General features: G+C 38.1%; 1 long non-coding RNA gene across 1 annotated transcript in view; it reads right to left on the bottom strand.

Moving 5' to 3' along the window:
* The window catches only part of LOC122811516, a 69,271-nt gene extending 55,716 nt beyond the window's left edge, over nucleotides 1-13,555 (bottom strand). Inside the window, exon 1 of the long non-coding RNA XR_006366264.1 lies at nucleotides 13,465-13,555. This is a non-coding gene — a long non-coding RNA (uncharacterized LOC122811516). The remainder of the gene's footprint in view (nucleotides 1-13,464) is intronic.
* Between the last annotated feature and the right edge of the window lie 343 nt (nucleotides 13,556-13,898).

Below are 13,898 nucleotides of genomic sequence, written 5' to 3'. Positions count from 1 at the left end.
CACAGTATTGGCATTTAGCAACTGAATACCTGTACTACTGATTGCACCTCCTGACACCTTGCACCAGGGGCATTTGAACCCTTCTCCCCACCCTAGCTAGGCCTCTGCCTACAAACTTTAGTCTCCAAAGGACAAAATGTGTAGGACCCATGTGTGCTGGGTTATCTTCTCACACTCATCTACAAATAGGCCCAGATGTATCTTTAAGGAGGGACAGTGGTGTCCTGATTTAGGTGTACAGAGGGTCTAGGTGATATTAACTGGGGAGGACGCAGCTTGACTGAGTCATAGCTGTTCATGTTGAGGTCACAGTTCTGAGGTCTCTCAGGTCAGTCCATATTCTTTGCTTGCCATTTTTTTCTGAATCGTGAATTCTTCCCTTTCTGATTCACCTTTGTTCTGCTGGGGAAGAGGGGCTATTATTCTGAAGGATAATTCTTACTGAATCTTGCAGCTTGGGAAGGAAAACATCACTGAACCAACTGCATGGGCTTTTTTCCCCTCATTTCTTAAATGCTTTCTCAATAGAGTGTCCAAAGAGGAGACATTTGTGACAAGAGGAACAGCAACTGGTTTGGGTTCTGACAGGTATTTCAGAGTACTCCTTGATATCCCATTGGAATTCTTCCTTCATTTTAAAAGAAGGGAATATCTAAATGAGAGATCATCTGAGGATAGGGTGTCATTGGTTTCTGATTCATAAAAGGAAGGGTGGTATCTGGCCCATATAGGCCCAGCTCATTGCCTCAGCATCCCGGGTGTCTGAATCCTCCTTTACAGCAGTCAGTCATTTTCTTCTTTTTCTTATCCTCTCTGTCTCTCCCTTTTTCTCTGACTTGTCTGAAATCTGGTCACCAAATTCTAAACCTGTTGTCCATTAGTAAACTCATGATTGCACCATATAAGCTTTCTCATGAGAGGAATGAGAGCTGTAAATCCTGGGGGACCAGAGTCATTCCACATGCAAGTGATAGGGATTTCATTCACTGCCCCTCCATCCTTAGGGCTTGGTAAGCAGTATATCAGTGTGTAGTACTGTGTTTGTTTGGTTGTTAACCGCCTAAGTATGCCAATTCTTCATGAGCCATTTTTGGCTACCATCCAGGCCAAAAAGCAAGAAGCTATGCAATATACTAGGGCAGTTTCAGAATAATTAATTAACCAATAGGTTGTGGGGTTGGAGAGAAAAGAATCTAAAGTACCCAAGGAAAACACACATAGACACATGTAACTTCCACAGAGTTATTACTGGAGGTCATAACTGAACCCCAAACCCTCAAGCTGACACTGGGACATCAGTTTGACCAGTGATTATTCTGTTTGCCTTTTTGATTCCAAACATTCACAGCATACTGCACTCAAAAACCTACCCTAAGAAAGGACTGTTGCTGGCCATGTGAACCTGCATCCCCCACCCCCTGCTCACCCCTTTGGGATGTTAGCTAGAGCCATGTCACTGTTGCTGCAAATGATAGCTTTACATCTGTGCCACTGTGTCAGATCAGGGGTAATATATATTACGCAATACATATACTAACATTAAATGGACTAGGATGTCACTCTAAAATAACATCTTAGTCTTACTTAATAGAAAATTCATTCTATCAATTATTCATCCATCTATCCAAAACCCCTTTTCCCATGGGATCAAGGTGTCACTTCAACAGTAACAACCAACTAGAGCCAAGGTTCACACTGCCAGGTGGTACAGTACATTAAATAATTTCCTGTAAAATAATTAATATTTTATCAATGTTTAGCTTGCAATTAATCTTAAAAACTTAACTGCATTTTATGGATGTGACAAAGGAAAAAACTTCAAAGACCAATACACGTAAGGTTCAGATAAGGCACATTTAATAACTTGCTGCAAGGAGACAAAAACATGCAAATACAGGATTTTGCCTAACAACTAACAGAAAGTATGCTATTCTTATACTGTTCTACAAGACATTGCCTTCTATGGTTGACGTAATCAAACACAACTTTCAGTATTGTTCTACAGCAGATGTTACTCAGATTTTCTGCTGACGTGACTGGATTTATGAAAAACATTTTGAGAAAAACAACCTGGCCTTGGTGGGCTCTAGCCCATTACAAGCTTCTATTGTGTAGTTCTAATACATGTGTTACATTTCAAGGTACTTTTCTAGCTTAGGCACAAGCAAATGCTGATTGCAGTTCATATTTTCAAGCAGTCTTTGTTCTAATTATCTATAGCTTCTGCAGCTGTGTATTTTCTCACAGCACAAGCGGAACTCCTTGTCTAAGTCTCATAACCTTAATACAAGTGATACATCTATTCATTATTTTCCTGACACAAGCAGAAACTATCTGCTTCCCTGTAAATTTCCAAAGCATAAGCAAAGATTACAGCTGCGCATATTTCATGACAATACAAGGTTAGAAAGCTTCTGCAATTTGTACAGATTTTATGCAGTGTGAAATAGAATAAATGTGTTAACCCTTTTCAAGCCTTAAATGCACTAAGCATATTACTAATACATATTTTTCTGACAGGATGTATCCCTTATGAGTCACAATACCATGGGTAATATGCAATGTAAGGAAGACACAAAATGTATCACAAAGTTTCATTACAAGTACAATAGAAATAAACAGATACCCACAAAACCTTATTATTCTATTAATCAGTAATGTGGCTTGAGCAATGCACTTCATTAAGTGATCCAAGAATTTATAGAATAGAGAAGTACTTTGTACTGAACAGTAACTATGAAAGTGATAGAAAATACTACTACAACAGAGGGAGGCATACTGCAGCATATGTGAATCTGGGTGGACATGCTACTATTCAGAGTTTTTATGTGAAACACAAAACTCTGCATCAAGCACTATGAAGCAAAAGAATAATTAATCTTACTACTGGGTTGCAGTGACTTGGGAGCATGGCTGGATTTAGGCATAGGTGAGCTAGGTGTCTGCCTTGGGCACCATTCAGTCAGGGGCACGTATCCCATTTATTTATTTTTTATTTTATTCATTTCTTAACCAAGTAAAAAGCTGCTACTGCCAAGGCAACCTTGCTTGAAATAGCCACGGTTGCAGTGCACTCTAAGGAAAGCACTGTACAGCTCTTAACTTCCATTTCTTTTCTCAATCCTACATGTGTTCTACAGAACCAGTCACAGCATCCTTCATGGAATTCTGTGACTGGCTGTTAAACTCATTAGTTAGCCTAACTGAAAAGCCCAGAAAGTTTTAACAATGGAATTGTAATGGCCACAGTGGGGATGGGAACTGTGCCTGGAGTTGAGGCTGTGGAAGACACTGTTGTGATGTTGTGTGTCTAGGCTGCAGCTTGCACAGAACAGACTGGTTTGTAGAAGGTATTTTTTTCTTTTCATCCTGGAGGGCAACTGGTTGTTATGGGCAGTGGATGGATCTACAACATGCAAGAATAATTTGTATTTGTATTAACCATATTGGAATACTTTATACCATGGCTGGCTATTGTATGTAGGAAACAGAGACATATTTTTATTACAATCAAACCTCTAAAGTGCACACAGTCGGCAAAATCCTTATAACTGTTTGGTATAGGGGATGTCCATGGATGAAAGTAACTGACTTTGGCCTGGTGTCATTTATTTAAACTTAATACTTAGCTTTCCATGATTTTGCATCATATTTTGCCATATCCCTTGTAAAATGTTTGATTTTTTTTTTTTTGAAAAACATCCGAGGAACATAGTCAGTCAATAATGCCAGACATTGGAATTACATACTTATTATTCAGAAAATCCATGCTGATAGGAGACCCATTGTTCTACTAACCACTGAAAAGAATTAGAATAATATTTAAAATTGCCCTTGGTTTTGGGCCTTTGCATTTTTTTTATTATTTATTTGTGTCCCTGATTCTTAACAAACATGATGAAAGTTATTAACAGTTATTTCATTTTGCTAGACTAATATGTATTGGTGTGAAGCAAGACTGAATACTTTACTGTTGCTGGCTACAGTGTGTTTGTGTGAAAGAGAGTGGAAGTAAATTACTGTGACATTTGTTTTATTATAATCAGGCACCTAAGGTATAAACAGAGAACAAAACATATACAGTTGTTGGGCACTAGAGCTGTCTCTTGTTTAAAATGACTAATCTTGCTGTCATTTGCTTAAATTAAATAGTAAGTATTCTGTATTTGTAGCACTGATGCTCATATGTATGAAACAAGATGAACTATGTTACTTTGGCCATTTTTTACTGCAGACATCTAAGGTATACACAGTCAAACAATATGGCTAAAACTGCTAGGTACAGGTGTCCATATGTGGATGACTACGAGTGGTGCTGCCTTTGTTTACTCAAAATAAATAATTATTAAACTAGCATTGTAGAATTAGTGAGCATTTTTGTGAAATAAATTAAAAATCCATTACTGTGGCCATTGCTTTCCCACAATCAGACATCTGAGCTATGCAAAGTAAGCACAGTGGCTATAATTCCTAAATATAGGGGCTACCTCTAGATGAAAATGACTGATGCTGCTGTCATGATTTTTACATAGTCATTAATCTGTCTGTGCAGGACTAGTGTGCATATGTATGAAGTAAATTGGAGTGCTTTACTGCAGTAATTTTTTTAAATCACAACTGAACATCTGAGGTTACATGTACACAGTATATAAAGTGGCTGCGTTGATGGGTATGTAGGCTGTCTGTACATAAATGGGACTTAACCATGCTGTTTTTTTTAACAGCACATCTCTTAGGCCCATGAATTTTCTGTTTGCCTTTTTGATTCCAAACATTCACTGAATACTACACTCAAAACCCTACTCTAAGAAACAGCTGCAGGTTACTGGTCCAGCACCTGATATTACTACTGATTCAGTTGTATAGTCATCAAATTAGCTAGGCAGGAAAAGTGTCACACAATGTACTGTATTTGCTAAAATAAGTGTAAAATGATCACTGATGTAGCTTATGCATGTGGGTGTTGCAGTGTATCTAAGAATAACAAGTTGGCCATAATTTCATTCACTTTAAATCACAGTCAGATATCAGCATCATACACATGTGTCTGTCTTTCACAGTCTGGGATGAACATGTGTGAAGTAAATTGATTACTAGCACAGCAGCACAGGAAGTAGCATTGCTTTCTCACAGCGCTTGGTTCTCTGATTGGGCCTTTGGCTGTGGTTCCTTCTGTGTGGAGTCTTTATGCAAACCTACTCCCTGTTTGGCTTTTATCCAGGTGCTTTGGCTTCTTCTGCAACCTGTAGGCATACTCTTGGTGAGATGGCATTCCTCCAGTTTGCATGTAGACAAGTTACGCAGTGTGTGTGCTTGCAGGTATATATATAAGCCCATTTGACTGAGACCAAATGACCAAAAGTTCATTTGACCAAAAACCCATATGACCGAAAACTCATTTGACCGAAAAACAGCACTGGCAGGTATATGCCCTGTTCCCCACTGTAGTGCGACCCTGGAGTGAGAATGTAAAGTTGGGGGGTGTGGGAGGTGTAGCCCCCCACACACATTTTGCAACCAGTTTTTACTGATGTTATATGTTTTAATGCATTTTTAATGGATACACAAGTAAGTAATAGTGCATAAACTGCAATTAAACCCTTAATTAAATTAAACCCTCTAACTTTATATTCTCACTCCAGGGTCGCACTACAGTGGGGAACAGGGCATTTACCTGCCAATGCTGTTTTTTTGGTCAAATGAGTTTTCGGTCATTTGGTCTCAGTCAAATGGACTTCGGTCATATGAACTTTCAGTCATATGTAGTGAACCCATATATATATATATATATATATATATATATATATATATATATATATATATATATAAACTTTCAGTCATATGTAGTGAACCCATATATATATATATATATATATATATACATATACACATACATATATACATACATATACACACACACACACACACACACATATATATATATATATATATATATATATATATATATATATAAATATATACATACACACACACACACATACACACACACATATATATATATATATATATATATATATATATATACACACACACACATATATATATATATATATATATATATTTTTTTTTTTTTTTCAGTGTGTTGCATCATATGTTTGTTTTATCAAACTGTAATTCATTGCAGGATGCCAGAATTTGCTTAGTTTGCGATCCCAAAGTTGGTATACACAAGTAGCAGGGAGTGTGGTGATGTAGGGTTTTTTTGAGATTTATTCATTTTCAGTCATCTGTGGTCAATGTAGTGTATGCAGATTTAATGGGTCGGTAATGCAGTGAAATATAATTTTATATATACACACACACACATGTATTCTGAAAGCCCTGACGTGTATCAGTACGTGTACATGAAAATGTGTGGGGAAAAATAATAATGCACATTATGTCGCCTTCTGCCACACCCAACAGACTCCTGCTTCCTTCAAATGGTCCTGGTCACAGATGTACACAGAATGTTGCTGTGGTTTGTGCAGTACTGGGTGCTGGTTGGGGATAGTGTTGTCAATAGGTATTTAGCTTTCCTCGCAATCAAATGTCAGAAGTGTATGTAGAAACTTGCTGTAGACAGAGTTCTTCTGGCTATCAAAACAAAACAGATATTTATCTTAACAAAATAAGGCATAAAATGCATCAAAATGCATTGTAATTCATCTGGACCCTCATGCTCCTAGACCTCCACCCCCAGTTCTATAATGGGTTTTGACACAGGCTTAGTGGGGCCCCATCCTTACCTGCTGCCCCAGGCCCTACATTGTGTAAACCTGGCCCTGCTCAGAGGTATGCACAGAAGGTCACTATAGTTTGTGTTTGAGATAGCTAGGGATAATGTGGTCATTATTTCTTTAATTTTCCTCAGTATCAAGTGTCAGTGTTTGCACAAAATATTGTTATAGCTGTCAGGCGCATCTAGGAGCAATATGTTGGATTACATTACCATGATCATCATTTTTTTCATACTCCTCACAATCAGACATCAGATACGTATACAGGAAGTTACTTTTGGGGCAGGGGCAAGGAGACATGCTGCTTACAAAGGTCTTACAATTTAAAGTATATAATTGTGGCCATTTCAGAGAGTTTTACAGAAGGTGGATGTCTTTTCATGGTAGGGGTGAGGAGACATACTGTGAATAAGTATTTATTTATTGTCTTTCGTTTACTGGTACAATCCAACTGGGCACAAGTCCCATTTTAACCAGAGTCCTGGGGAGAAAAGCTCCACATAAAATACATTTTTATAATGAACAACAGTAAAAAATGAAACATTGTAAACATTACTTTGCAGGTAATATTGAGACATAAATAGTAAATACATGTATCATATACTTTAGAAGTTATATTATTGTACATATATCAAAGACATGTTAACTTGTGATAGCTGGAAATTGAAGAGCAATGAGAATGCACATAAGTTCGGTATGTATATTGACATAAATGAGGATGGATGTCAATAGAACAGGAACAGAAAATAGAGTAGATGAAAGGGCATAAGCAGAAATAATCAGGAAAAAATAAGAAAAAGTTCTGAAGGTGTAGAGGTTGAGATGATAGTAGACAGGTAAGGAGATGAGGTGGGTAAGGAGGGGATACTAGTAGGAGGGAGGATTAGGAATATAGGTTAGTTGAAGGAGCATTAGTGGTGGTGAAAGAAAGAGAAAATGAGTCAAGGGATAAGAAAGGTGAGAGAGTCAGGGTGATTAATAGAGACAGACAAATTGGTAATGGAAGAGAAACAAAAAGAAAGAAAGGTGGGTTTAAGCAGGATTGGAGCATGAGAATAGACATGAGAAAGTTGGGTGTTGGTTTACCGTGTGCTTGAAATGCATGTTAATGTTTTCTCCTACTAGGGTGGGTGGGATTGAACTCAGTTCTTAGCAATATAGATTGAGTAATGTGAGTCACCTGCACTGTTATGAGACTTGGTCCTGTTCAGGAGATATTTGTTCTATGAGCAGAGATTCCTAGGAGGGGAGTATTGTTTGAGGATGTTTTGTGGAGAAGGGAAAGTGTCAGGTTTTTATATTATTTTGTGGGCAGTAAGCAGATGGGAGTAGGTAATGTAATGGTAGTTCAAGCCACTTTAGCACTAGGCAGTGACTTAAATTGTTTGGTAATTTGGATGCAAACTTAGCTATTTTATCATAGCAAACCTCTAGCTTATTTTTTAAGCTGGAGTGAAGATTAGTCAGGATGGGTGCTGCATAGAGTAGTGAGGGAAGAAGGTAAGATGTTGCTAGAGAATTCCTAGAGGAGTCAGTAAGGAAGGTTTTGTTTCAGTAGAGGAAGCCCATCTTTTGGGAAGTTAACTTGATGACTTGAGTGATGTGTTGATCATATTTTAAGTTATCATTGATTATGACACCAAGAATCTTTGTGCTGAAAACTATTTCAGTTGGGATATAATTTGCTGTTGCGATATTGAATGATTCTTTCTGTGCTGACAGAGATTTGGGTAAAAATCACATTAGTGTGTATTTTTTATCATTTAAAAATAGTTGGTTGTCATCTAGTAAGGCCTCAGCTGAGGAAAATGAGTCCTGGGTCATCTTGTGGGGTAGTTGTAGATTTGGTACAGAGCATACAAGAGTTGCATTGTCTCCATATTGTACTATGGAGGCTTCTTTGGTAACTTGTAAAGATTATTACTGAATATGTTGAACAGTAAAAGGCCTGGAATATCCCTGAGGTACACCAACAGAGACAGACAGAAAAGGGGAGATCTCACATTTCCATTTTACAACCTGGAGACTGTTGGTGAGATAGCCATGGAACCAACTAAGAGATGCATGGGAGAGTCCTAGGGAGGGCAGTTCATGGAGCAGGCATTGGTCTGAAACTGTGTTAAATGCTTTTGACATGTATATGAAGAGGGGGATACTAGGTTGCCTGTATTTCTATCAGAGTTTGTATTTTTTTAAAACTGAGTAGAGCAGTACTAATGCTCTAGAGAGGTCAGAAACCATGTCCAGTGTTGGGGAGGAGACTGTTATTGTAAAGATAGGAAAGGAGTTGGGAATGAATGCATTTTTCTAGTATTTTGGAGAGTTGAGGTAGATTGGGTATATGCCAGTAGGTGGAGACGTTCGTGGATGTACTCCCTGAATGTAGAGGTATGATGTGGGATTTTTTTCCAGATTGGGGGGGGGTGACAGCTTTCTGTAATTGATTGGTTTATGAGTATAAATAGAGGGTATGTAATAGCATCTGAAGCAATTTAGAGATATTCTGGTGGCAGGCTATCTGCAGCTGAGGTGGAATTTTGTGTTTTTGACAAAAGAAGAAACTGAGTGGAGGGATAAAGGATTTTGGTGGCAATTACTACTGTTTAGGATAGAGTAGCTGGAAAGTTGTTTGTTGCTAAGTAGGGAGAGGACAGAGTGTAAGAAATCTGTATTGAATTGGGTAGCTCTAGGGTTTGAGTTGGTGAATTAATGGAAATTTGGCCTGGGTATAGTAGTGTTTTGATTGTGCTCCAGCAAAGTTTAGGGTTCTGTTTGTCGTTGCCTTAGAGCTTGGAAAAGTATTTAGTTTTGTCTGATCTAAGTTTTAGTTTAGAAATATTCATAAGTGGTCTAAAATATTGTAATTTTGTTATGTTTTGCATAGACCATTCTTTCCAAGCTTTATCTCTGTTTAGCATGAGTTGCCTGGCTACTATCATGAGCTATGGGGTGGATTTAGATTTGATGGGAGCTAGTTTGTTTAGTATGTTAAGGAAAATTGGGCATTTAAATGTTTAATGAATCTTGTCATTTTATTGGTTGTTTGATGTTTAAATATGGAGAGAATGTTAAGTGATTATGTCTAATGAAGCAGCCTCAGTAGCTGAGAAAGCGCTCACAATAAAGGAAGATTTTATGCTGCTGTCCCTAGTTGTGGTTTGGCTCTCCACTTTTCTGTTTTTTGAACTATGTTAAGGAATGTGTTAAAATGAGGTACAGTGATATCTAGAGGTAAGTATTTTGGAATATTATGGTTGTATTTGTTAAGCTAGCTAATAGAGGTGTCATTGTTGAAGGAGGAGAATGTACACACACTATTACAGAGTATGTATTTATGCATGTGATTAGATTATCTCATGGTAAAGGTCAGTAGATGGTCACTGATGGTGTCAGGTAGACAGCCTGGAGTGCTAATTTTGTATGGAGTGGTGGTGAGGATTCAGTCTAATGTAGACTCTTTATTATTGCATTTGTCTACTTGAGTAACAGTATTGATAATATGGGTAAATCCAGAGAGACTGATAGAGAGAGAGACTGGGAGTTGATAAGTAGGTAGTCTACATTAACACCACCTAAGATGACGGTTTCTTTGTTGATATTATGATAATTTCACTACAGGATTTCCTCTAGTAATGGGATGTTGTTTCCAGGAGGGATATAGATAGGGATGGGAAGTGATTTCTAGGTTGCGTTTGTATGTGGTAGCCATTTTGTCCGCTTTCTTGTGTTGTTTCTCATTTCTAATAGTGATGCCGCCTTGGGGGGTGGGGGGAATAGAATTTCCTGGTCTTTAGTACCTGGTTTTAGTCAGATTTCTGTGGCTATTAGTATGGGGGGGGGGTGTATGAGGCTATATAGACGTGTAAGTCTGGTAGTTTATTATAGATGCTCCTCGAACATTTACATTCATCAAAAGTAGACTATTACCCTGGTTGACTGGAAAAGGAGTACTAGGGCAGCTCAGGTGGTAGAGTTTTAAGTGTGTAGACAGGGTCTAGGATAAGGATGTATATCACCATCAGTACCAAGTTTGAATGAGAGGTATGTGTAGTGAAATATTTTTTTTGTGCTGTTTCACCTTTAAATTATCTGCATGTAGTGTGGGTTCTTCTTTGGTGTATTTATAATTAATGAATGTATGGGATGTGATAGAGTGATATAACAGGGTGACAGGGAGATGATTTGGAATTATGATGTAGTGTTCTAGAGGTGTCAGTGAGGCTGGGTAACAATGAGGTGTGATAAGATATGGCATGGGCAAGAACAGATAGTGGTTTGATGATATGAGGTATTGCCAGCTATGCTAGGAGAAGTAGAGCACTGGATATGTAAAATATGCCAGCACAGCTAGCTGGAATTTAGTGAAAAAATAAATGTTATTTGAATGTCAAACTGATTTGTACAGATGCTTGTGTTGAAAAATGTATTTGGAAAGCTGCTTGTGTTAAAAATTTACCAACAGCCTGCCCTGCTGGACAAAAAAAGAAATATGCATGTATTATTGTAACTGTTTAAATGTATATGTTTTAACAGAGGATACTGAAAGAGAAGAGGTTAGTCTCAATCCACCTGTCTTTGGAAAATAGTAAGAAATTAAGTTACTGAGCCTAGGTCATAAAGACCTTAACATACAGTTCTCAATGCAACTAGAGACAAAAAGTCTGTACAAGGAAGCTTTCTGCATTATCATTGGGGTGAAATAATTGCTATTGTGGAAGGGTGGAGGTTTGAAATTGTTTTATGACTTCCAGGAGCTGCAGCAGATCTTAGCAAGGCTCTGTGTCTGTGAGCTATTGACACACAGGTGCTAACTCCTGGCAGTTTATAGCAATAGGGGGTTGCATTGGAACCAGAAGTCAGATGACCAGATGTGCGTTATGTCATTCTGTAATACATCACTACAAATAATGTTTAATGCTAGGTGAGACTGAAGTCTCAGAGCACTCTGTTTTTGTAACCCGACAAAGAAGGATCTCTCACCTACTTCAGTTTGCCTTGCTCTAGTAAGTAACCAAGGAATAATAATTCTTTAGATCAGTCAGGAAAATATAGTAAGATTAGTTAAGTATTGTTTTTCTGTAACTGTGTGAACTTATCCACCTGTGTTATTTGTAATATTTCCTGTGATTGAAACTTTGGTGCTTGTTGTAAAAAGATATTTAGTATTTTCATGTTCTTTTATTATTATTAAATATATTTAAAATTTTCATTGTGGCTGGTCCTTTAGATAATATTTTAACTTTTGAGAGTACTTTTATCTATTGGTGACACTGTGGCCACTCCTGAAAGCCTGGCTGTTTGGTCAACATTACCATTTGTAGTAATAATAATTTCACTCAGTATAATTTGGTACCTTTGCCTTAGAGTATCTGTGGTTTTGGGGTGTCTGGTGGCAGTGTAACTGCCTTATAGTCTGGGCAGCAGTTAGGAAGTGTGTGTGTGTGTGTGTGTGTGTGTGTGTGTGTGTGTGTGTGTGTGTGTGTGTGTGTGTGTGTGTGTGTGTGTGTGTGTGTGTGTGTGTCTGTGTGTGTGTGTGTCAGCTACTTGTAGAAGGGACACGAAGCAGTAGTTTCACAGAGAGGGTGCTGGAGGACTGCCTTGGAAATTCGGCTATGGTCTAAGCTCTATAGCTGTACCAATGGGGAGTCTTACTTGAAACCTGGAGGGAGACAGAGAAATCCAGACCCCAGACTGAGTGTGTTCCCTGTGTGGTCTTAAGGGAAATTGTGCTTGATGCAGACAGCTGCATCTGGAAATCCTGGGTGTATCCATTTTTGCTCCAAGTGAACATCCCTCTCCAGTGGTAGTGATGAGGATTCAGGCTCCTTGTTTATTGGCCTAGAGTGGGGATGTCAGAAGTGGAAGTAGAAACAGTAAGTACAGGTGCATCATAATGTAGCCATCATAAAGAAAATGTAGGTTTGAAGAATTTAATGAGGGGTGATCAATAGAATGAATTATGGCATTGCTAATTAAATTTAGGTGAGGGGATTGAAAAGTAGAGGGAAGAGAAAAAGAGTGTGGAGGGAAGAACCAAAAGTGGGGTTTTGTGGAGTAATGTATCTGTGTATTAGAGGAAAGGGCAAGTAGGGTGGCTGTAATGTATACGACTGGAGTGGGCAGGCTTTAGGAAGTGTAAACGTAGTTGTATTGGGGGCAAAGTAGGAGAGTACAGTGAGACTGAGCATAGCAAGGGTGAACGGAGCAGGTTCCAGCCCATTAGGGCCAGTACATCACCAAAAACAATCAATGGAATTCATACTACTAGTGTTTCCATGTAATAACTAAGGGTGCTTACTAGGGTGAATGCAAAAAGTAAATTTTAGACCATGTAGTATTAAAAGTAGTAAAATAAAAACAATAAGGGTAGAAAAACACAATAGTAACAAAGTAAGCAGTTATCAGTGAATCTTCAGGACACCGAAAAGGGGAAAAGTAACGTAGAACTGCCTAAACAGACAAAGATGGAGAATGCAGTAGCTGGAAAGGACACTTAAGAAAGTGCAGTCTTCCAGTTAGAGTGGGGTGTAGCTCATTTATTACATAGGGAAGGAGGAGGGAAAATTAAGGTGCAGAGGAGTAGTGGAGGCTACTTTTGACTCCAGTTCTGAAAAACGGCCAAAGAACAGACCACTAAGCAATGCCCAAGCACAGAACGTTAAACTTGGTACCATTTTGAACAGAGCATGACTAAGATAATAACAGAATGAATAAGTAAATTTACCTTACAATGAGTTAAAAGTCAAGTCTGTAACCTTTTGCAAGGCTGGCTGTTATATTCACTGTACAGTAGCCTTTGTGGGGGCAGTCCCCAACTGTCTGGAATATAACAAACAATACTAGGGTTAACTGTTGAAAAAACTAGAAATACATTACTAAAGACATTTGTTCATTCACTTTCATACCAGTCTTACACCAGAGGGTTATACAGAAGGTGACTTCTTTTTTTTTGAGGGAAGGTTAAGGAGGCAGGCACTGTTTCAAGATATGATTTTATGCATTCTCATAAGCATGTATCTTCTCAGTTTATCAAGAACTACAGTTTAGTCATCTTTGAACATCAAGCCTTGGACACAACATATTTCTTAATTGAAATAAAGAAAAATATGACTGAATTCCTTGTATCCTTTCTTATTATTTTTGTTTTTTTACATTTTT

This window comes from Protopterus annectens, chromosome 9.part0 (assembly GCF_019279795.1).
Source record: "Protopterus annectens isolate FY-2018-M chromosome 9.part0, PAN1.0, whole genome shotgun sequence".
NCBI classification, from domain to species: Eukaryota; Metazoa; Chordata; order Ceratodontiformes; family Protopteridae; genus Protopterus; species Protopterus annectens.
The sequence above is the reverse complement of the archived record's forward strand: the minus strand, read 5'-3'. Positions and strand labels throughout refer to the sequence as shown.